Source organism: Ambystoma mexicanum, chromosome 9 (genome assembly GCF_040938575.1).
Source record: "Ambystoma mexicanum isolate Mex_15411 chromosome 9, UKY_AmexF1_1, whole genome shotgun sequence".
Lineage (NCBI taxonomy): Eukaryota > Metazoa > Chordata > Amphibia > Caudata > Ambystomatidae > Ambystoma > Ambystoma mexicanum.
In genome coordinates, this window is record NC_090931.1 from 493,275,784 (window position 1) to 493,300,081 (window position 24,298).

At 48.2% G+C, this 24,298-nt stretch overlaps 1 protein-coding gene across 9 annotated transcripts in view; it reads right to left on the reverse strand.

Annotated features, from left to right (window-relative positions):
* The window catches only part of KIAA0753 (KIAA0753 ortholog), a 1,822,630-nt gene that overhangs the window by 647,684 nt on the left and 1,150,648 nt on the right, over window positions 1–24,298 (reverse strand). The window lies entirely within an intron of this gene.

The following is a 24,298-nucleotide window of genomic DNA, read 5'->3' on the forward strand; positions in this document are numbered from 1 at the left end:
CAGCCAGACTTATCTCAAGAGTAAAGTGAGCATTAGAACAAGTTACACAAAGGACCAACAATCACAGTGATTCAAAAAAACACTTACTCAAGGTTTTTTGGTAAAATAATATACATTTATTTACACATTCAGTTTGAAAATATTACACTAGCAAGAGCAGCACAATACCACACACTAATAAAACACAAATACCCAACCAGTAAGTAAATGAACACGTTTAGCTCCCCTGAAGTGGGAGCAGAATAGCACTTTAGATACTCTTAAAAAGGGGTAAAAATACAAGGTTATAAGACTAGACAGCACACATACTTGCATAGGCAGGGCACATGGTTTCAGTAAACTACAACCAGCAATTCAGTACATAGGCCTGGGCCAAAGTCAGTGGTTCAGAGTCTTTGTATAGGATAGCACAGTTCTGGTAGTAAACGGTTAAGTCTTTGCCACAGAGTTTAGAAGAATTTGGCTAGGCTAAAAGTTAGATGTTTAGGGAAGGACATGCCTTCGAAGTTGAGAAAATTTCCACGAACTTTTGCAATGGCCGAAAAGATTTCCGGACCGCGTTTGCACAGTACCTTGAAAGTGAAGAAGAGATGTAGCTGAAGCAGTTATGGCAGTTCCTGCGGATACCGTTGTTCCAGAGCTTCAGTTGCGGGGACAACGAGGATGACTTTCGGAGGTTCCTGCACTGCCCAGGGATGAAGCCAAAAGCTTTAGCAAGACGTCGGTTTAAGGTGCGAGTGCCTTAAAGTCCACAACCTGGTTTCCTTCTGTCTGGCTATCTGTTTTTCAACAGCACTCTGAAGAAAATTCGACCAGATGGGGACGGTGTCCAGGTGGCTTGTGAGTTGGATGATACCACCAAACTCAAGGGAAGAAGTTAACCTTGAAGGGCTTCTCTGTCGATAGAGTTTCAAGCAATTCGGACCTGCAGTAGTGCTTCAGCGGTCGTCCAGGAGTTGCAAACTGACCACAAAAGTGATGGGTGGAAGGTTTCGAATGAATCTTTTGTGGTCAGTCCAGGAGTTGCAGCAGTCCTTTTACTTCAGCTAGTCTTCGGTTCTTTCATTCCAGTGGTCGACTCTGCTTTCCAAGTCCCAGAGACCTGCTTTTAAACAGTTTTCCCCCATTCATTCCAGCCTGGCTGTCATTCATACAGCAGGGTGGCTGTCCTTGCCGGACAACCAGCCGGCCAATCACGCCAGAGTTCATTCAGGTCTCCTAGGAGACTAAGCACAGGGAGTTTCGGGCACCTCCCTCACAACCTGTCCATCCCAGACACTCAGGCGCCAGAGGAGGGCTTCAGCACTGAAGCCTGCCAAAGGCCAACGAACAAAGGGACCAAACCTGGTTCGGCGCGCAGAGTCAAACACAAGGAGGACCTTTCCTAAAAGAAATTGTACAAAGTCGGCGGTCTGGGGTGCCATATTGAAAAACATGGCTGACCTCATATTTAGCTACCGTTATCCACTGTCGGGAAAAATCATGGTAGTTTGATCTAAACCACTGCCACCAGCCATTTAAAGTAGGAAAGGGTAACATTCGACTGTTACATGAGTGTTTTGACTCAAGGGAAGCTAGGCAACACCTCCAGCACTCTATAGGAAGATAGGGTGTGCTGGGTCTGTAAATTTAAAGAGACTAGTAAAGTCAATTTAACTTTACATGCTCTGGGAGATGGTAGTCAGTCCCAGAGAAGGTATTTAAACCTTGGGAAGTCTGAAAGACATCCCTGTGCCACTGCCCTGAAGGTGCTGTGTGACACACAGAAAAAGATGATGCCTATGGAGTTGTTTTAAAACTCCATAACCAAAGAACACAAAAGTAAAACATATTGAAAATGAAAATTTCAAAGCCCAAAAATATAGCAGAAAGACTTGGAGGGCTCTAAGGTAGAGGGACGTTAGCACTTGTGTGAGAATTCTCCCTAACAGTAGCGTCCTACTGCATGGCTCCTTGGCCACGCCCCCACAATTTTATCAAATGTATTAACCCCAACCATCCCTCACCACCTCCCTCTGACACCCCCGTAGAAACTTTGGAGATGCATCCCCACGAATACCACCCCAACTTATTAACGCCACCGGGCTCGCACGTCCAGATGGTGCTCGGAAGGCGTGCAGCGGAGAGGAGCTCCGGTGTCCCACAGCCTGTCCCTCACCACAGCAGCAAGGGGGTGTGGTATGGGTGGCAAATCCTGTAGGTGCGCCACAGGGCAAGGAGGATCCGGCACAGCAGGCAGTGAGGTCCCGGTCCCATATCACAGGGGCAGGGATCGCGTGTCTGTCCCCCGCGAAGGTGTTGCAGGCAGCAATCCTTCACACAGCAGACCAGCTCTGGTGTCCCGCAGGCCGCCTCTCACCACCACAGCAGCAGCAGCAGGGGGGTGGGGGAGAAGGCAGTCCCGGGCAGCAAAACCTGTAGTTGCACCACAGAGTGTTGAGGGACCGGCACAGCAGGCAGTGAGGTCCCGGTCCCATACCACAGAGACCGGGTCGTGTGACAGTCACCAGAGCACCGCAGGCAGTGGTCCGTCACACTGCAAATTACAGCCCCATGGAGGGAGGGGAAAATCAGCAGGGCTCTGGCTGATGGGGAGTCGCGCCAGGCACTGTTGGGTAGATATGTCGGTGAGTCTGGCCTGCCGGGGCGGGACAGGCGCGTGGTGAACACCGGCCCTCACTCGCATCGGGATGTCGGGTCTCCGTTCTCGGTACCTCGGTCTCCAATCATGACCAGGATTGGACCGGACTATTCCTGGGGATTTCAGTAACTCTATTACTGCTTTGAGGATCTGCAGGATCTGTGGAAGTAGGAGAGTTTTAGCCCTGATCGACCACGGGGTCGGGAGTCCTAGACTAGAGCCGCCATTTTGGTCACTGTGCAACAACGCCCACCCTTAATTCAAAGTTCTAGGCGGACCGCTTCTCCGGTTGGCAGCCTTTCTGGACTGCCTTCCAGGGTGCCTTGATGAAGATCATCTTTTGCATGATGTCGGAGCTCAGGGAGAGGTCTCCTAGCCAGGTCCTCTCGGATCAGTCCTCGACACTCGACAGATTAGACAGCTTGTAGATTTCGTTGAAGGAAATGCAGCAGCAATTCTTCTTCCTGCTGGGTTTCAAGTATGAGCTTCAAGTTTCAACTTCAGCTTTTGAACAAATTAAGTGAGAGGTCCCGAAATATACACAACTGTCACTCATTCACTCTGGCTGGAGCCAGGCTCAGTCAGCGAAAGAAAGGCATTCATTCATGCAGGCAGTCAGTCAATCGGGCTCACAGGCATTCAGGCTATTCACTTCCACCCAGGCACCCATAACAAGGAATGTGGATTGGGGCAAGCACCCAGCCTTTAGGCACACCACACTCACTGCATCCATGTCAGTTTCAGGCAGGGCTGTCCCATGCATATTGGTCACACACACTATAGTCTGGCCTGGACTTCCCCACAATACCATATATGGTGCTTCCACCCAACAACCAGTCGGGGGACAGGGTTTCCCAGGACTTTGGGAAAACAAGGTAACAGGCAATATAAACCAAGAGACCACAGGGGCCATCATGCCTTACATCAGGAATCCACTGATTCCTATGGCAGGGCTTGGGTATACCAAAATGGAGGCTACTCAGAGCACCTGTCACATTTAGCATGGAGCTGCCACCAGTCCATACCCTCCTCTGCGGGCCACACACAGGTGCCCAAAAACATACACTAGGGGTACAGGGTTGTACCACCACCCATGGGTGCCATAAGGGTGTCCCAATGGTCTCTGTTCAACCGAACCAAAAAGAGGAAGAGCTGCACTGCCAGGAGTCCCACTGGACTCGTGCAGAAAATAACACAGAACACACATAAGGGAGTACAGGACATGGACATGCATTTCCAGCATCACAGTCCAGTATCCTAATTTTGTGCGGTCACCATATAGTCACTTTGCAAATATGTCAACACCTGTCCCCAAACTTGTTTAAACATATCCTGATTCCCCAGAATCTTATAAGTTATCCATTCCAGAGAAACCATGTTCCAGACTTTCTGTAACCAGTCCTGGGTCGTGGGTGCCTGTTGTTGTTTGCAATGATATGCAATCGCCAACCCTGCCGCTATCAAGAGGGTCACCTATCCCTTTCACTGTATCTTAGTATAGGTTTTCAACCCTGGATCCCACACATCCACACCTTTCTTCCCAGTGACTCCGTCCCCTGGAATATCTTACTCATCTGCTTTCTTACCCCGTCCCAAAATGGATGCAGCACCTGGCAGTCCCACCAAATATGTGACCAATCCCCCACCGTCCTATAACCCCTCCAGCATTGATGTGAAGCCTCAGGAAACATTGCGTGAATTCTTTCAGGTGTGTAATGTCATTGTAAAAGCACTTTAACCCACATCTCCCACACTTGAATGGATCGTTTTTGCTTCGGAGTTGCTTCCCACAGGTACCCCCAATGTCTTCCCGAGATGTCCTCCCCCAGAGTTTTTTCCCATTTCTTCATATATTCCCATTGTACTTGCTCTTCATTATCATTCAGGTACCTATAAAGGCTCGACACCAGATTTCTTGAGCCCGATTGGGTTGTTAAATACCCTTCAAATGGTGTCAACTGTCTCGTTGCTGCCCCCTTTATAAATCGGGTTGTTTAGTTAATACGTAAATTGGCTGTATTTAAACTGATCCCTCTTAGTCCTATATCCCCACTGCATTCCTCAAACGTCCTTAAAGTGTGTCCCTGATACATGATGTCCCATATCTTTAGGCACCCCGCTCCCTTCCATGCCTTGAATGCCCCCTTTTCCATCCCCGTTGGAAATTCCGGATTTCCAAACATCAGGTGAAATGGGGAGCAGTTCACTGTTAAGGCCCCCCTCTCCACTGCCGAGTCCCAAACCTCCACCCCCACTCCAATTATTTCACCAATCCTAATATTGGGATGTCTGTTTTTTATTCAGCCACATATGTCCAGAGAAGGATGTGCGCTACTCCCCTATCCTGTCTGCCCCAAATTATATATTGACTATCCGCTAACCGTTCCTTAATTACCCGTAGCTGGGCCGCCTTGAAATATCTATAAAAATGGTGGAAGGCTAAGCCCCCTCGATTCCTAGGGGCCATTAATGTGGACATTGCCACCCTGTTTTTATTTCTCGTTTTTGGATGATATGGTTTTAGTAAGGGATTTAAAGAACGCCTTTGGGATCTTAATAGTCAATGCCTGAAAATAATATAGAAGCCTTGGCATTACGACCATCTGTAATGCCACCATTCTACCACTCCATGAAATTGTTGGGGGATTCCATTTCCTGAGAGCCATGTTGATCCTATCGTGTAATGGGGCATAATTTACTGTGTACATTTGTCCTAATGTTTTCATAAGAGTTACGCCTAGGTATGTAATTCCCTTATCTGCAACCATCAATTGCATTCGGGAGCCCAACCTTCGCAGCACGTCCGGGTTTACTGATAAGTTCAATATTTCCGACTTCTGCCTATTAATTTGTAACCCTGACACCCACCCCCCCCGCACCCTCCCCGAAAACTTCCAATTCTTTCACAAGCGCTGGCAATTAATTCTCTGGGTTTGATAATGCCACCAGCATATCATTGTGCCTTTCCCGCCGGTACTATCTCTTTTATCTGCTCTGCCTTCCGAATCCTCGCAAAAAAGGGTTCTAGATATATGGCGTATAATATCGGGACAGCGGGCAGCCCTGTTTCGTGCCCCTTCCCAAAGTCACCCTCTTTGATATTGTGCCATTAAGAGCGATACAAATTGTTGGTGAATTATAGTTTGCCCGCACCATCTGGATACACCCCATACCAAACCCCATATGTTTCAACACCCAGAAAACAAAAAAAGGCCACTCGACCCTGTCGCAAGCTTTTTCTGTGTCTAATGACCCTAGCATCGCTACTTTTGGAAGCAGATGCGTTAATCTATCTACTAGGATCTTTGTATGTAGTTTTGCATCAAGATTTATCAGCGCTATTGGGCGATATGAGCCTGGGGACGCAGAATCCCTACCTTGTTCAAGAAACACTACAATTTTAGCTTTGTTCATCGATTGTGTAATAGAGCCCTGTTAAGCAGAAACCTGTGCATTTCCCTTAAGGACCACTGCAAAAAGGTTAAGACTACAGGAGTTAGCAGTAAACCCAATTGGTAGCAGTCTGCACCACCCAGATTTACCTGGTAGCTGCGGCTGAGCAGTCAGACTTCTCTCAAGAAGAGTTAGGCAGTATATAGAGTATACATAATAGGGCTAAAAATACAGTAGCACAAGCAAACAATGACCAGAGCTTTGGTATAAAAGTATATCATTATTTATTTAAAAACACACTTGTAAAAATACACTGGCACTAATATATGTCAAGCAAGTTCAAACACAGTCACTATAAGTATATACACCTCCCTAGTCAATTACTCGACAGGTCTAGGTTAAGACACCACTTATTTAGCAAAACAGAGGTGAGCGCGTAACCATAGATGGCACTCCAATAATTTGTTTAAAAAGGGAGAGAAAAGGCAGAAATAGGAAAAACACAGTACCAACACTTAAGAAACCACAGCAAGTCAAGAAAGGCAGGGTCTACTGTAGAGCAAAAAGTTCATAGGCCAGGCCCACTCTTGGAGAGAGCAAGGCGGAATGTGCCCAAGATCACACAGTGGAAAAGCACTCAAAGTCTTTCCCAGCAAAGTCAAAAGAGGTTGGATCAAGTCAGAAAAGTAATATTAGCAGGTCAGAAGTCATCCCAGGATAGAGAGTCAAGGATTTACGGGACACCTTGGACAGTCTGTTGCAAGGGAGACCAGGCGGGACACAGTACCTGAAATGGTGAGAAAGCACCAGCGGGGCAGTTGTTCCTGGCAGCGGGTGCAAGTCGGAGCTTCATCCAGGGGAAGAGGATCGCGACGTGGAGGAAAGCTGGAGGTCGTTGCACTGCCAGGGAAGAAACGAGCCGCTAAGTTTCCCGGTTAAAAGGTACTACCCTTTTATTCGCGGTAGTGGTGAAGCGTGGCTATCCGGCCGCCGGGTTGCTTGGCACGGGCGATTCGACCACGAGACGATCCAGGAAGGCGAAAAAGGTGAACTGGTTGGTCCCACCAGCTCAAAGGGAAGAAGACTCTCCTGGAAGAAGATCTCCTTGTCGGGAAAGTGGTGAGTTTCGTACAGTAGGGCTCCACCAGTGGTGTCGTCATTGTAGATGGCTCAGCTTCTCCCCTCTTCGGATTCTTTAGGTCATGTGGCGACTTCTGAAGTTCCAGTCCCCAAAGCCCTGCTTTTATGCAGCAAAACCCCCATTCATCAGCCTAGCTGTCACTCAAACATGCTAAGTGGTGAGCCGGGCGGCTCACCACTGGGCAAACACAAGAGTGCGGCTTGAGTTGCTAAGGCAACTCAGTCCAGGGTGCCTAATCCCCCTCCCACACATCCTGTTGACCCCAGACAGAGTGGCACCATTTGGAGGGCTTCTGTGGAGAAGTCCGCCAAAAAGTGGAACCAAGGACTCGACTTGGGTTAGAGTTTCAGAGGCGAACACAAACGCCATTTTAAAACCGAGTCCTGGCAAAAAGACCCAACCAGGGAATAAATATTAAATAAATAACCCAGCGGTATCTTTAACATTGCACCAAAAAGTGGTGCATTTAAAATGAATGGGAAAATCCAATAGGAAATATTCCGGTGTAATATTTCGCGTGGTATTCCACCGCTGCCACCAGTGTTAGGCAGAAACCTTTTGCAGTGGTCCCTAAGGTAACTGCATAGGTTTCTGCCTAACAAGCCCTTAAATTTAAATGTGTTAAATAATTTTGTAAGCTTCGGAGCTAGTATAGCCATGTAATGTTTATAAAAACTCTCCGGGTACCCATCCGGGCCTGTGGCCTTGTTCTTTGACAGCGTTCTAATAGCCTTTCTCACCTCTTCCTCCTGGTTTTTTCGTCCTTTTAGAGCCTCTTTCCTCTTTAATTTGCAGAGCGTGAGCCCTGCAATGTATTCTTCCTGTCTGTGTCTCAGGGGTTCATCTGATGTGTACAAAGCTTGATAGTATGCTCTAAATATTTCCCCATGTCCTCATTCGTCCTGTCCTGAACTATTACAAAGCTTCAATAACGCCTGGGTGCACCTCTTTTCTTTCAATTGCCTGGCCAAATGACTGTCTGCTTTATTGGCCTTCATATAATGCCACTGTTTTTAATGTAACAGGGCTCCCTCCACCTGCTTCTTTCGGACCATCTCTAATTGACCCTGAACGTGTCATGGTGACCTTCATTTATTATTCCGGTTCTTTGACATTTCCCCTCGTATGTCTCTCTATATACCCTCTAATTCTTCCACCCATTGTCGTTTCGGTTTATCCCTCCCTGCCTTGAATGCTATCAATGTCCCCTCATTACCGCCTTAAATGCATCCCATAGGGTTTCCATTGACGATTCCCCAGTCTCATTGTCCTCAAAGTACTGCTCCATCGTGTCTCTAATTAGTCTGGCTTGGTCAGATAGAAGTTCTGTGGGAAACCGCCATTTCCATAGCTCTCCCCCTTTAATTCACAGATTGATGGTCATCACTAGTGGGGCGTGAGCCGACAACGAAATTGATCCCACTTCTTCCCCAATTATCCTGTGGAAGCCCAAATATAATAAATCCTGGACAGGGAGGAATGTACCTGAGAATAGTATGTCAACCCCTGCACTTGTCCTCTTACTGCCCTCCAGAAATCATGCAGGGCCAGCGTTGTCATTTTCCATCTAGGTACCTTGGATGGGGCATGTGGTCCCGACGTAGTACTTTTACTCCCATCTTGCTGTGGCATCCATGCTATATGGAGATCTCCCACCAGACTAATTTTCCCTTTAGCAAAATCTTCCAACCTTGACAAAACCTCCCTCAACAACCCATCTTGTCCCGTATTTGGAGCGTAGACTGAAACCAACATAATCTTTTGGCCTCCAAGAATAATATTTAGAAAAAGGTACCTCCCTTCCTTATCCAACTGGAGTTCCAGGACCTGTGCCCCCAATCTATCATGTATTGTTATCAACATCCCTGCCTTTTTCTCATCCACATTCGCCTGATAAAGTTGGGAATACCATTGTATTTGCAATGTCCATTTATCCATTTTACATATATGCGTTTCTTGAAACATGAGAATATTCGGATTGTCCCCACACACATTTTTCCAGATTTTTCCTCTTAATGGTGGCATTAATTCCCCCTTTTATTGTACATTAACACTTTGAGGGCCTTCATCATTGTCACCATGTACCCATCCCTCCCCCCTAGCCTTAAACCTGTGTCTTTGTTTCTCCCCTTCTGGCAGCCCCCTCCTACCCTCTCCCCTCCCCCAAACTCCAACTAACAACACTAACCCCCAACTTGAAACTCCATCCAGTCCCCCTCCCCTGAGGGCTCAGGTTCCTAGGACAGCTCGAACAAAGTGGCTGCCACGCCTGGCCCTTATACAATCCCAGAGATAACATTGTGGGCAATACTAAGCCCCACTTAGGAGTCCAAGCTCCACCCCTCCTCCCAGTCCCCTCTGGCCGCAATCTTTGATAAACATGTATGAGTCATACCCCTTACTGGGGTTTATCTTCTATCCTCTTCTACCCTTTTATATTTGTTCACCTTGCTCAAGTGTCTCTCAATCCGGGTGTGCCACTTCTTCAGGTCTTATTTCCCCTTTTGCCTTTCTTCAATACGGTTTTCCATTCCCACAGCTTCTTCTAACCCCTGTCTCCTCTTGATTGTTCACCTTGACTGTCCGCATTTTCCCCTTGCAGGTTCAAAATCAGTTCACCTTCCTCAGAGGTCGTGATTCTATGTTGGTGCCCTTCCCATGCAATTTCCAAAGGGAAATGTCCATTTATACCTGACTTGCATTTTCACCAAGAATTTCACCACCGGGCCCATTTGTCCCGCTTTAGAAGTGTGGATTGTGCAAGATCTTGATCCAGCTGCACTTCTTCACAGTTAATTCGCACTTGTCCGGCTGTCCTTGCCTTCTGCAGAATCTGCTCTTTCTGGCTGTATGATGTTATTGCCACCAGGACGTCCCTTGGTCGTAAAATCTGGCTCCCCGCTCTTCGTGGGCCTGCCCAATGAAATAGATCTACCTGGACCAAGTCTTCGGAGCTATCTGCTAATACTTCTGCAAACAGTTGTTGAATTGTTCCCTTCAAGTCCTTATCCTCCACTGACTCCGAAATATTCTTTCTCCAGCATGGGGTCTGGCATGGATTCACATACTCATGAATATTCCCCGTCGTCAGGCTGGGAATCCTTGATAAAGAAAAAAATCAGTTTCAGTTTTGTTTCTTGTTAGGTAGAATCCTGTGCAGTTCCCTTGGGGAGCATTACAGAAGATTAGGACTACAGGTGAGAGCAATAAATCCCCTTTGGTATCAGTCTATACAACAAAGATTTAGTTGGTAGCTGTGGCTGAGCAGTCAGACTTATCTCAAGAGGGAGATGAGCAGTATTCAGGGTTTACACATTAGGCCTACAGCACTATGGAACAAGGAAACACTGACCAAAGCTTTGTATTAAAACAATACTTCTATATTTATTTTATACACTTCTAAGACAACACATTTATCACAGTCATCAAGCAAGTTAAAATCAAGTCAAGGAATAATAGACACACTCCCTATATAAATTGTAGACCAAGTGAACCAGAATGAAAACGGAGCAAAACGGCACAGTGAAAACTACACACCAGGGAGGTTCTAACAATTTCTCACAAGGGAGGGAAAACACAAGGTATTCAGAAATAGCTTCTTACACACCCTAGCAACACTTCCCATGAGCTTGTGACCCAGTTAGAGCAAGACAGTGCATCAGTATAAGCAATACTTAAATGAAAACTTAGCAAAATGGCATTTCACAGGGTTATGCAGTGGGAAGGAAAGAGTAGTTATAAGAAGGGGTTGCACCACACAGTTTGAATGGAGAATCAATCTCAAGAAAGCAGATCTAACAAATGTAGCCAGAGTCAGTAGGCCTGTGCCAGAGTCAGTGGTACAGGGCAAGTGCCCAGGAGCAAAATCTTCTTGTAGCTGCAGTCAAGTCTTTGGTTAACAATATTGAAAAGGTGGATGCAGAGGGCGAAAGACAATGTTAAGAGAGAGGGTCAGCCAACCCAAGAGGTAGGTAAAGGATTTAAAACACCTTTAGTGCTACCACGAAGAAAGGGCGGCCTGGCGGAACAATGTACCTTTATATGAAGAAGTGGCTCCTGCAGTGGCGGTAGTTCCTGCAGTTCGGGTGATCCAGCAGAGAAAGAGAGGCTCTCGTCATGGAGGAAGGTTCGAGTTACTGCACTACCTTGGGTTGAAACCAGGCACTGTGCTGCCCGACGAATAAAAAGGTACGCTCCTGTAAATCGCGGTCCGGGTGGACTGGTGCCTGGCTATCCAGCCTCCGAGGACTGGTGCCTGGCTATCCAGCCTCGGCTCCCACTCGGGCTGCATAGCGCTCACAACCCTGGGGGGCCCTGCCAAGCTCCGCTCATGATCAAGACGCCGGCAGGAGCAAGCAACATAAAGCAGATAGCTTGGGGGTGAAGGGGGGAGGGAGGAGGCTAACTACAACAGCTGCGTTGTGAGCCCGACTCGGCGGAGGCCCTGGTGTGGGTGCCCACATACGTTTGGAACAGCACAGACGACAGGGGGGGGGGGGGGCCCACCCCTCTCCCAGGCCGCTCCACGGAAAGGCATGGGCGCTACTCCCGGCACCTGACACCAGAAGCACCAGCCAGACGCAGACGGGTGATTTACGCGGGCTAGACCAGAGTCCCCCTGCAGGTGAGCCAGCATCAGGGGCGTGAGGCCTCGCATGGCACTCCCCCGCCCGCTCCCGGCCTGCAGTCCGCCCGCGGCCCCAAGAGTCTTGTGAGGCACAGTCAGCCCCAATAGGATAACTGGGCGCCACGAGCCGGACCTAGCCTACCTCTTTGGCGGGGGCTGAAAACAACAACAGCCCCAGATCCCTCCAAACTGCCGGGCGCCCCTGCCGGGGACCCACACTCTGATCCCATTACCGTGGGCCACCAGCTACACCTACAGACCCCTCCCGCCCCTGAAGACTACCATCAACATCGCAGGAACCGGCCCCACTGGCACAGACCATCAGCACACTCGCAAGGTCCTCCCCCCATTACAGAAGGTCACGGAGGATTGCCAGCATTTGACCTGCGACCGGCCTCATTACCAATAGAGAGGGCTACCTCCGGTCCACGGGCAACACCGGGGAATCACCCGAAAGCGCAGGCAAACACTCCGCCCTCCATACTGAACTCAGACCCCCCGGTGGAGGAGACCGAGGACTCCCCCCCTCGACGCAGCGGAGGCCTAGACTGAGCATGAGAGATCAGGACCCTCCATCGAAGAAACAAAACACGCCCATAAGAAACTCACGCTCATCCGGGCCAGCGTGCCACACATCCGAATCTGCCAGCTGAGACCCAACCTAATACGAACTCCCTCCCCCCGCAAGCTTCCTGGGGCGCCCCGGCCCACACACCCACTCAGCAGGCTGGTCCGGCTGGGAGCAACGGAGCTGACCTCCAGCTCTTCCCTGCAGGCAAAAAGGCCCCACGATATCTATTCTTGGAGGTGCATCACCAACCGGCCCAGCAATACTCAAGACTTCACTGGATCTGACTTGTTGGGGAGCTCACAGTGATCGATCCCCCACTTGGCTTCCTCTACAACCCGAGTGCCCCCTAGAGAATCCTCGACCTCCCCGGATCTGGCCCCCCTGCACAGCCACCATGTCCAAACAAACAAAGGCCAGTAAAGGCACGGACATAGCCACTATGCTCACTACATCAGACAAAGGCAAGAAACAAGACCTCCCCCTAAACTCACTCCACAAAAGCATCAAGAGGAAAGAGATGCCCTAGCTACCAAAGGGGACCTAGTGGCATTCATGGTGGACATTAAATCCGAATTTCGTTCCTGCCTGTCGGAACTCACCAGCAGAGTAGAACAGACAGACCAGAGGGAAACGGAGGTGGCGCAGAGGCTGGGGGAGATCAAGGAACGTTCATTAGATCACACGACCACTCTAGGGGAAATTCAGCGATCTATTCATGCCTTACAAGACAAATATGAGATCCTAGAGTTTAAACAAGAGGACCTGGAAAACAGGGCGCGTCCCAACAACCTCCGGATCCGAGGTGTTCCATCCACCATCCCTGATAAAAAACTACCGGAATACATTGGGAACTTCTTCCAAGCCTTGCTCCCAGATCTAGACAAATCCCAGCTCTTACTAGACCGAACCCATAGACTGCGCCCACGCCAGGGGGTGGACTCAGACCTCCCCCCAGATGTCGTTACCAGGTTCCACTTCTTTACGACCAAAGAGGCCATCTCAGCGATTAGCCATACAGGAGACAAAGCTCTCCTTCCAGGGCACCCCACTTCAGATTTATCAAGATCTCTCCTTACTGACCCTTCGGAAAAGAAGAGCACTCCGACCCCTGGCACTCTTTCTCCAAGATGAACAGTTGAGATACAGATGGCTATTCCCAACGGCGCTGCAATTCTCATTCAAAGGCACTATGCGACGAATTAGCCGCATGGAAGATGCAAATAAAATTATGCATCCAACCTCACCCAGGGAGGTCTCCTCACCGAATCAAGAGGCGGTTGGGGGCTCTGAGCCACCTCCCTCCCCGAAGCCCAGGCGCTCCTCATGGTCCAAGATGATAATAATAATAATAATAGATACAGCGGAACAATAGAAGGTAACCAGGGGCGGACCCACGTCCCATGAACTTACTCCACAGCGGCCTCGGACCCTCTGACTTCCCCTAAACAAGGAACCACCAGCTCACCGCTAAATAAACGAATCTCAACGACGGTGGCGGCGTGCCACACCCATGGCTCATACCCACACCAAGGACAGTTCCAACCCAAGGTCCTTGGAAACCTACAGTACACAACTTTTCGAGCTGTTAGTTGGCCCAGTTGGCCCAGTGTGCGCCCGCGCACACAATGCTGGCCCACTCTCTGGTTAAAGTTACGGCCTCCCCATGGAGGCGTGTGTTAAAACCTCAGGTGCAGGATGACAGACCTCTAGCTCACACCGGAAATGGCGATTGACCAACCCTCTTTCGACCCCCCCAATGCAAATAACGGGATGACTTAGCGTCGGACCACCAAACCCTAAGACTCCTCTCTCTAAATGTCAATGGGCCGAATTCTCCCAATAAATGAAAGGCGATCCTATTAAAACTCCAAGATGAGGAAGCAGCGGTAGCCATGCTCCAGGAGACCCACCTGCTACTGGCGGACGTTAACCGGCTCCGCTCCCGTTTATTCCCACTCCAATTCTTTGCCTCAGGAGGAACCAATAAAGGAGGCACAGCGATCCTCTTCAGGAAGGATCTAAACCCAAATATACTGGAAACGAAAACATGCCCGGAAGGCCGATTCGTACCAGTCAAATGCGTTCTGCTGGGAGATCTGTACACCTTCGTCTCGGTATACGCTCCCAACGCTGGCCAATCGAATTTCTACAACTCACTGGGTTCCTCCCTTTCGCGCTTCGTGGAAAGCCAAACGATAATCGGAGGAGATTTCAATGAGGTACCAGACCCCATAAGAGTCAAATCACACCCCCCGACCCCTAGCGACTTCGCCCAGGCGTTAAGCCTCCTCCAGCTGTTCAGATCCATAGAGGTGGTGGACGCCTGGCGGGTGCTCCACCGCACCGAAAAAGACTATTCCTTTTATTCATACGACCACCGAACGTTCGAGGACTGACCTCCTCCTAACCTCCCCTCAAACCCTGGCCTTCGTCAAGGAGGTCTCCATCGGCACAAGAGCCCTCTCCGACCATGCCCCGGTAATCCTGGAGATCTGGGCACAGAACCCTAAACCCAGCAACCCACGTAGATGGACTTTGTATGACCCAATTCTCAATGACATGGCAACTAGGGACAAGATCGCAAGGGCGATCAAGGACTTCTTCGAAGAAAACCAAGCTTCAGACACCTCGATAGCGAACAACTGGGACGCTATGAAGGCAGTGATCAGAGGCACCTTGATCGCCCAAGGAGCAGCCTATCACCGGAACAGGCGGCAGACCCGGATAGCCTTAGAGGAGGAGTTGGGGGCAGCGGAGGAGGCCCATAAGAAAAAAGACTGGTCTCCCCCAGGACACAGCGAGCCATACGCACAGCCAGGAAGAAATTAGAAGCTCACTATGCGGAACAAACAGCACTACTCCTGGCCAAGGACAAACAATCATACTATGCAAAGAACAATAAGGCAAATAAAATCCTGGTAGCCAAACTGGCCAAACTACGACGAACTAACAGGATCGCTGGCCTGCACGACCCCAAAGGGGTCATTCAATACTCAGAACTCAAAAAACAACAACTAGCAGTGGACCACCTCATCCAGGTCATGACAGCTACTCCACGGAACCTACCGCAGCAAATGGAATACTTGCAAAAGGCAGCGCTGCCCCAACTCCCCGACATGGCATGAGAAGAATTGGAGGCACCCATCACAGGGGAAGTGATAGGAGACACCATTAAGTCGCTCAAAACACGAGCCCCGGGCCCGGACGGATTCTCGGCCAGGTTCTATAAACTATTCAGACCCCAGCTGACTTCTTCCCTGGTAAAATTTTTCAGCTCCTTCAGGGAAACAGGCACGGTAACCCCCTCTATGCAGGAATCAACCACCATCCTCCTGGCTTGGGCAGGGAAAGATCCGAGAGACCTGGCCTCATATAGACCAATCACACTACTGAACATAGACGCGAACCTATACTCGAAAATCTTGGCAAATCGCCTGGGTCGCATCCTACCGGAGATCATTCACCCAGATCAGGCAGGTTTCATCCTACAACGGACAGCAGGTGATAACATCCGGAGAACCCTAAATCTGGTGGACCTCGCCTCCCGGAACTCCCAGAAATTGGTTTTAATGGCTCTGGACGCGACCAAGGCATTTGACAGGGTGGAGTGGGCTTTCATGAAACACTATGGGGGCCTTTGGTTTTGGAATAACATTCCAAACAATGGTCCTGGCCAACTATAAAGGACCAAAGACAATCCTGAGGATCAACGGATACAGCTCGGCTCCAATCGCCCTGTCATGTGGAACTAGACAGGGCTGCCTGTTGTCGCCTCTTCTCTTCGCACTCACCATGGAGCTCTTCGCCCAGAGAATTAGGCGAAACGATCAGATCAAAGGCCCGCAAGGCGGCCTCTCACCACAAAATCGCCCTATATGCCGATGACGTACTGCTCATGATCTCGGAGGCTCGCTCGTCCCTGAAGCATGCACTGAGAGAAATAGCTAGCTACGGAGAGGTGTCCGGCCTCTCAGTAAACTTCACTAAATCAACGGCCTTAAGCATCGGCCTCACTCCGGGAGAACAGGAACCTCTAGCCAAAATGTGCCCAATCAAGTGGGAAAAGAGGGCGATCCCATACCTGGGGGTCTACATCCCGGCAGACCCGAAAGACACATATAAAGCTAATTTCCACCAGTTGTTTAAAGAACTGGAAGGAGAGTTGAAACGTTGGGCGACCCAAGAGATCTTGTTACTGGGATGCATAACAGCTTGTAAAATGAACCTCCTCCTGAGGTTTCTTTACGCCTGCGTCTCCCTCCCAGTGGCAATCCCCGCCCCAACCCTTCGAGACCTACAGAGGAAGATGCTGAAATTTATCTGGAGAGGTAAGAAGGCGAGAATCCCCCTCAAGACACTTCTGGGGAGCTCCAAACTGGGAGGGTTGGGGGTCCAAGACCTTCAGGCCTACAGAGTGGCGGCCCAACTAGCACAGATCCACACGTGGCAAACGGTCACAAACTGCCCTAGATTGGTAGAACTGGAGCAGGCACAAGTGCCCTTACCCCTACGATTCCTGCCACTCATCCCATTCCCTCTCAGAACGCATGGGGGAGACCTCCTCCTAGCAACCAAACATACTCTAAGCTCCTGGGACTGGGCTCTGAAAGGAAAGGGAGTGCCGAGAGGTCTAAGCCCTCAGTCCCCGATCATCCACAACCTGGCCTTCTCACCTGGAGCGAACCCACGCAATTTCCAAAACTGGCTAAACGTCAGCCTGGAGACTATAGACCAGCTATATGGGGAGGGAGAGGTACCCCTTACATTTGAGCAATGTAAAGCAAAGTTCCAACTCCAGGAAAGGGACAGATTCACCTATATCCAATTGCGCCACTGGTGCTCGCACCCCCAAACTCTGCAGGCGGCAAGGCGCCCTTCCACCGCCCTGGAACTAACACTCGGGGACCTCCCGGCTAGGGGAGTGTGTCCACCCTATACAGGCGCTTCCTGGGCGACTTCCTGAGCACGAGGACCCACTGCATGGCCCAGTGGGAGGCGGACCTGGGATACCCGATAGAAGACCAGACCTGGGGGGACATCTGGACCCGAACACATACCTCGTCCACCTGCATCACCAACAGGGAATGTGCATACAAAACTATGCTACGGTGGTACTACCCGCCCCGTAGACTCCATCACATGAACCCCCAATTGGACCACTCTTGCTGGACAGGGTGCGGTCACCCAGGCTCATTCTTCCACATGTGGTGGACATGTCCGAAGATCCAGCAATTCTGGAAACTGTCTGGGAACCATCGCAGAAATCACCGGAACAGCGATTCCGCTAGAACCAGAGCCAGTCCTATTCGGAGTGTCGGTCCCCGGGATCTACCCACGCTCTGGAAACAGGGCAAAGTTACTGACCCAATGCTTGCTAGCCGGGAAAACGGTGCTGGCCCGCTCCTGGAAGTCCCCAGAAGGCCCCCTTATGGCCCAGTGGTGGACAAAGCTCTGGGATATACTGATCGCGGAAAAGGTGAGGGCAGCACGAGCAGGAGTCCTCCACCGATTCCCCAGCACAGGAATAGGACCTGCGCTTCCCCGCCCCGACCTACAAACCCATTAAAGCTTGGTGGACCCTGAAGGAACAGAAAAACCCCGAAACAGACACAGACAATGGGGCACAGGGCAGACGGCCTGGGAAGGAGGTACTCGGTCGCGGGAGTGGGTGTTGGGGGGGGGGGGAAGATACTTGTAGAAAATATCTGGGGTTCAACATGCCTATGTTATTGCTTAATATGTTATGTATTTGTCAACCTGCCTTGATTAAAAATAAACAAAGTTAAAAAAAAAAAGAAATGGGCCCCATAATCTGCCCAGGTGGATGATACGTCCTGTTCATCTAACTCCTTCCCAGCGCACATGAAAGCTGCCAAACACTGGTTCACCCTCATATCTTGAAGCCGTATTGTGCCTACGGCAGTGAAAAACCTGCTCTGCACCGTCACTCTCCAACGCGGAGGGCGGAACTGAATCAAAATGTAATACACTGAATAGTGCCTGTATTGATCATGTGACACTGTTCGCTTACTGAGCAGTCCGAATACACTTCTTGATGGAAATGTATGATTTTGCAGTTGGTCTTCTGACAATGTAGTATTCTAAGACATTGGCGATCTAGATGTATACTTTGACCTATGATATTATTGGGAATGTAACGTAGACAACCAACGTAAGATTGTGAGGAGGTTCTTAAACCTTTGAGGCAAATCTGATCCCCTCCTTTAATACCGGAGTTCTTGGTTTGAGATTTTAGACCTAACACATAACACATGTTCTAAGAGAGCTTTACGTAGTAGGGCAGGATGGGATCTCTGATCCAACTACTGAGTTACATTGGTGTAAGTAACACTACCTGGATGATACAGGCTTACCTCCGCTGCCCTCTCACTGTGGCATCAACCTCTTTAAACCTTAATGAACTGACAAGAATGTGGCACTCATCCAAACCGATTCAGCATTTTTACCACTCCCCTGTCTACCTTTATCTATTGGCCACGCTTATAGCGTGATGATTTTGAACATCGGGTGACAATGTGGTAGACAATATAGTCTGATATCAATAGCCTTTACTCATGGCGGTAGTGGACTTGTGTCCTTTATCCTCATATTGAAGCATCTATCACTTTATAACAATGACAGTAATGAGGAACCAAGTCGATTTCATTTCGGCTGTCTGTCCCTCCTCCTTTCTGCCTCCATCGATTGGCTACGCCCACAATGTGATGATCGAGCATATCAGGGTAGGGTGTACACATTTACCCAGACCACAGCTTCTGTGTGGCCTATTGTTGCTGATTTGAATCACTTTAGTACGATTATAACCGATTTCAATTAATATACCTTATTCGTTGAATAGCGCCATGGTAACCCATGACAACACTTGTCCCACACAAAGATGGCCGCATACAATGCAATTGCGCAAGCTTACCAATATCCTAGCAACCACATATACATTTGCCTTCAGAGCAACGGGTGGTTTAGAACGCCAGCGCTTATTACACCACGGAGACACTGAGGTGATTTGCGATGGAATGAGACATTAACACAATGCTAGATAGTAGATTGTGAGTAGCGAGTTTGTATTCTTAATACTTAATAATAGATGAGTTACCGCAGCGAGATAGCGCAATACGCTAGTCTTGCGGCGACAAGTTTCATTCGTGTTTAGGATAACGAGTTCCCTCACTCTGCGATCAGGCACCCGTGCACACGTTAGAGGGACATTATCAGCCGTGTGCATTTTTATGCATATTATATGCATTCATTATGCAATTTATATACTACCACTCCACCCACTGCTACAGATGGGCTATCAGCCTTGCACTTATGACTACATGTACATAATAGCATTTTATTACTAACTCCACCACCATGATCTTTTGTTCTTAGAATCGGTGGTTTTGGCGACACGTCAGCAGATCTCCATCTTCCTCTGCGACCACGTCCTGAGAGAAATTGAGGATTAGATACCCAGCATTGCAGCTGGGTTACGCAGAGTAGTGCGAAGGATTCCAGTGTCCTGCATTTGCTACACAGAATCTCGATAGACAACTATTCGGAATATGCAACAGGAAATCGAAGGTTAGCTCTTTTTACTTACCTTACATACTCTAATGGTTACTTTGTATTATATTCACACATTAGACTGAACCTAGCCTCTTGTGTTGTCCTACAGGTTCACAACCAAGTTTAATTTATTCACCACAAGTACAAGGAACAACAGGTCCCAAGGCCCTGAAGAAGGATTCAGGAAGAATCCGAAACGCGTTGGCAAATACCAACAAGACCATTATTAGTTGAGCCTATTAGGATGTTTATTATTGCACCTTTGTTAGGAATTTGAACTAATTTCGAGAAAAATTTGGAGAATTTTGATGTCATCACATGCTGTTGTGTGAGAGATGCAACAACTCAACATTGTACAAAGAATTATTTCTGTACATATGTTTAATCTGTTAAGTTGAATCTTAAGAAATTCTTTTGTCCTTCATGATATCTATTTTAAAGAGTATACTTTTGAAACAATGTTTGAGTCTACAGACTTTCATTTTACATTAAAGCATTTAATTGTTGGCAGTTTTTGTAGCCCTGTACTAATTATGTATGTATATGTTGGTATTATCTATCTAGCTAAGGCTAGTCATTTGAACACGACTTAAACACTGCAATTGCACAAACGTTGAGGTCGAACCCTGCACGCATTTTCAGAATTGTTTAGGGATTTTCTAATCCCTCAGGAGTGCATAGAGGGGTTACCTGCTGACATACAACAGGTCTTGTCTTTGTGTTTTCCCCTCTTAGTCTTAAGTGGCCTTGAGACTTTCTACCCCTTTGCACCAGAAATAACCTTTTATACTTGTTTAACCTCAAAAATTTCTATTTGACACCACAGGAAAAGAGTACTTAATCACTGAGCATTAGTCAAACCTATTAGTGCCCCCTAAACCCCCATTTTATAAATTGTTGAGTAGACATCGCAGGCCCAACGTGCTGATCATTCATCTGGGGGGAAATTACCTGACAAGCTTGGGCCGAGGGGTACTAATGCGAGAAATAATGGACACACTTCAGGAATTGGCCTCCCGGTTGGGAGATACAGAGATCATCTGTTCTGAGATTATACCAAGGTAAAAGTGAAGGGGAGCCGAAAGTCAAGTCAATCGGCAGTGGAAAAATAAAGGAGAAAGTTAAATGGCACAATGGCCAAATTCTGCAGGGGCAGAGGTTTCATTCAGGTCAGGCACGGTTTTATCAACCTAAATTCGCCAAAATACTATGAGAAGGACAGAGTGCACTTGGCTATACCAGGCATGGATCTGTTCTTTTGGAACTTGTGCACAAAGCTGCTAGAGTTGTGACCAACGATGGGGGGAGCCACGGATGGGCGTGGACCCATATGTGGCATGGCAGTGTTTTAGCGACCAGTGACACTGTGGTACTACTAACGAGCCATGGGAAAGCAGGAGGGGTTTTCTCTCCTCTCGCGATCAACGCTCTTCTGAGGCCTAGGGCCAAGGGCGCTGGAGTTATCGACCAACTCGGCTTCGCCCAGCAAAAAACAGCACTCCTCCAGCTTAGGACCACCTGCAAGGGCAGGCAGGGCACAGACAATAATGGTTGGGGGAACCTTGGCCTAGAGTGGACTTGGTTGGAAAATGAGGGAAGCAATGTTTTGAGATGGAGCAGTCGGCTGGTTACCGCACCTGGAGAACCATTTCACAAAGTTTGTTTTTGCGGTGATAAGCATTTAGTGTTTAGTAATGTTGTGATAATAAATCTGCGACCTTTTATGCCAACAAAAGTACGTCTGCATCTGGCCTTTTTCCAAAAGTGGGAGGTAGTGGTAGCAAATGGAAAGAGAAGTAATGTTGGTATAACTATGGACAAAATGGCCAGGTTATTCAGAACAGAAAATCCTAGCCTGCTGGCAAGGAGGATGCAGTTTTTGACACTGATGAATTCCATCGTGAGGTCAAGGATGATGAGGTCTCGATGCTACACTTGAGACAGAACCCAGATTGATAGTCGTTTAGGAGGTTTAATTGTTCGATTCTGGCGAGTAGTTGCTTAGCAACTAGTTTTATGAAAAAGTTAGGCTTGGAACTGGTGTGAACATATATTGAGGCTGCACTACCTTCAAACTGAGTTGCTAGAGATTGGAGCATCACCTTTGGCATATGTTATGTTAAGTTGATTTATACGTGCAGTGCTGCCATGGTGTCCAGGCACTGATGTACGTTTCACCTAACCGTACAATCTAAAAGAGGTGAAACGTACCAAAGCCATTATTCTGCAAGAACATTTTGACATGCCTAGATGCAGCCCTTCCAGCCAATCAATAACACACGTCCAATGAATCCTCAATGATATTTTGTATTGTTAGCCACCGAAATTCTTCCTTGGTTTGCTTTTGAGTGATAATTGTGTGCAAATTAACCAAAATAACAGTAAATATCTTTCAATTTTTCTGAACATCTATCTTGTGACCATCATTCCGGTGATGGCCATTTAAATGCCTCACGGTCACACACTGGCACCATTATTCAGCAAACTTCTCAGTTTGCTAACCACTTTATTTTTAAATGAAGTTCAATCTGGTCCTTACCATTTTCAACTGTATGCCACCTCATGGAAGGACTGTTAACTGCATTATCAAGTTGAAAATGTGAACAGAAATATAAAGGATTATAAAGATTATCCTAGGGAGACGAGTCACATTTAAGAAGGCTTTTTATCTATGCACATCCTGTACCATCAACATCTATTAACACAATATATATTTCTATTGCCTGTAGATGTCTACATTTCATAACAAATAGAAAAATACTTAGTGAATTTCCAACCCTCCTATTTCAAAAACACTGAAAATCCACTAACCTTCAATAGCAATCAGTGCCAGGAGGCAGTTTAAACAACCAACGTGCTATATAAAAAATGGTACATTTAATGCAGCTCAGTTATTAGCCATTTCACAATATGCTGGAATATGCATTATTACCTGCATTTGACCACTTGAACAGAACTGCTGCTTGGTTTGAGGACGTGCGACACCACGTCTGGTATTGCAAGGTACAAAACAATATTCCATGTGTGTTGAGTTGACAGAACTCCATTATTATAACTTAAGGAGGATGAGTCACAAGGGACAGGGTGATCCAGCCACTACCAAATGTACAATCCAGAGCGTGGATAGAGTGGGATCCCGCAGGCACGTCACTTCCCCCCCCCCCCCCCCCCCCCACAAAGGCACGTTAATATTCCATCAGAGGTGCTCAAAACCTCAACTCCTAATCAGGAATGTAACTTGAAGACCTTGTTAAGCACTGCCTTAACCAGTGTTGAAACAAAAAGCAGACAGGAGGTTCTTGGAGTTTGTTCACTGAGAATCTAGGACTAGCAAGAGATCTACACCAGTGAATGCTAAGGGACCCAAGGTTCATTGAGACCTGATAAAGGGCAAGTTTACTGCAGCACAAGGGTGACATTTAAGACATGCCTCCTGTACCCAAACTCCAATGTTAACCTACCAATATAGCTTGATTACCGATAACCTATGAATATAGCTTTATTTTCCCAATTTTTGATGTAAACCTACACACTCCAGTATGCAAATGAATAACCTACTAAAAATCGCTGACAATCACACAGGGAAATTAAATGCATGACAAAGTCATTGTTTCACAAAGCTTGTAGCTTCTTCTGTACCCCATAATTCCTAGTCGCAAACAAGATAAACTCAAGTCTAAGAAAAATTAAGTGTTACTCACCGGAGTGACTAACGTACTCCTAGTCCATAGTCCCCTTTCCACCATCCTGTATGGGCGTCCATTGTGTCCCTTTCCACCATAAAAATACATGTCCCCTTTAAAATTACTAGCATGCGGAGCGCGGGCTCCCTTTACCCTGCCCACCGGTGCCACACCCCAGTCCCCTTTGACATGTTGGCTGTATTATACTTGAACAACCACACTGGTCTTATTATAGGGGGATGGATAGTGGGAAGTATGGATGAAAGAGGAATACGGACTAGGAGTACGTTAGTCACTCCGGTGAGTAACAATTACTCCTACGTCCCCCTTCCGCTTTCCTCCATCCTGTATGGGTGATTACAACTGACTAGGGAGGAGAGCCTGACCTTCTAGGCAAACAGATAACGAAGCACCGCTTGGTCAAAAGCTGCATTAGCCTTGGCATGGGTATCCAAGCAGTAATGCTTGCAAAAAGCGGAAGAAGTGGCCCACTTTACCGCCCTGCTGATCACCTGCCAGGGAACGTGGCGCTGGAATGCGACTGCTGTCGCCTTCGCTCTTACAGCATGCATATGCATGCCCTGTGGCAGGTCCTTGCACTGCACCTTGTATGCCTGCTGGAGGGTGGTACAGCATGGTAAACCCTGTCAAATGCCTCCTGACTATGGGATTG